The sequence below is a fragment of the Puma concolor genome, chromosome D4, assembly GCF_028749965.1.
Source record: "Puma concolor isolate L17-30 chromosome D4, mPumCon1.1.hap2, whole genome shotgun sequence".
Taxonomy (NCBI): domain Eukaryota; kingdom Metazoa; phylum Chordata; class Mammalia; order Carnivora; family Felidae; genus Puma; species Puma concolor.
The window spans coordinates 72,683,497-72,684,808 of record NC_141679.1 but is presented as its reverse complement, the minus strand read 5'-3'; the positions used below and the strand labels follow the sequence as shown (position 1 = coordinate 72,684,808).

At 40.9% G+C, this 1,312-nt stretch overlaps 1 non-coding gene across 1 annotated transcript; it reads left to right on the top strand.

Moving 5' to 3' along the window:
- The first annotated feature begins 591 nt into the window (after positions 1 to 591).
- On the top strand, positions 592 to 664 carry TRNAT-CGU (transfer RNA threonine (anticodon CGU)). Its single transcript has one exon. It is a non-coding gene; the product is annotated as a tRNA-Thr (tRNA).
- The last annotated feature ends 648 nt before the right edge of the window (positions 665 to 1,312 follow it).

Genomic DNA, 1,312 nt, shown 5'->3' with positions numbered 1-1,312 from the left:
TAAAAAAAAAAAAACAAGATACAGAAGAGGGGAGGGAAATGAAGATGTTTTGGAGGCTTGCCACTTGCCGGTACTTTATGTCCCATGTCACAATTTTTTCAACAATCTTGTTTAATAATGTAGTGAGCACTGCAGATATTTCCCCAAAATCTAGTCCATGCATGCCGGGTAAGCTTTGGAAATTCTCACCCCACAGGCAGAAGGGGCTTCTTGACCAATAGTCATGATTGTCCTCTCTTTATCTAGAAGAAAGATAGCCTTGATAAATTCTCACGACAGGAGCATGGTGGTACAGGCTTATCTTGTTCCATTCCCCAGATGTAGGGCTGCATTCAGTGGTTCCAGAAACCAAAATCACAATGGCTTGAAAACCTTTTTATTTATTTTTTTCATATAACAAGGAGTCCAAAGTAGAAAGTCCAGAGCTTCTGCAACTGCTCAGGAAAACAGACACCTTTTCTCTTCTTCTACTGCTGTCTGTAGTGAAAGGCTTTCTTCCATAGTCACAAAATGTTTGTTGTACCACTGGGCAGTATCTCCACATCCCAAGCAGGAAGAAAGACCAAGGACAAAAGATGCATATCTGGGGGTACCTGGCTGGCTCAGCTGGTAGAGCATGTGACTCGTGATCTCAGGGTTGTGAGTTCAAGCCCCACATTGGGCTTAGAGCTTACTTAAAAAAAAATCATGTCTATTAAGTTTGTCCCTTTTCATCTTAATCAGGAAAACAATAACTTTCCTAAAAGCCCTACCCATTAGGTATTAGAGTTCTGTTTCTATCTTACTGACTAGAACTGTGTCAAAACCCCAGCTGCAGGGGAATCTGGAAAGCAGAGTTCTTTAACTGGGCACACTGCTACCCTGAACAAAATTAGGATATGTTTGTAGGAAAAATGAGGGGTAAGTGGATATTGGACAGGCAATACCAAGCATGAAATATTTTTCTAAGTGTTTATATCTGGCTCTTTGCCATTAATTGTACATGCTTGCCACTTTGGTTATTTTGCAATGTTTCCGTTGGATAATAGAGAAAACCATAAACTCTCTGCATCCCAAATCAGAAAGGATATGTTGCAATTGGATGTCACCATATGGGCCAGATATTTTAGAGGAAAAAGAGGGACATAGGTTGTCTTGTGTCTGTGGAGCTGGACTGTGGCAAAAGCTTTCTGTCACCCTGCTAAGAAGAGAGGTATCCTAATTTCTTCACTGTTCATATTTGATTTTGGACCTCAGGGCCCGAGGATTGAGTTCTTCATACTCATCATAATTTACGGTGTATCATCATCACTGGTCTGTCCAAAATTCTCTC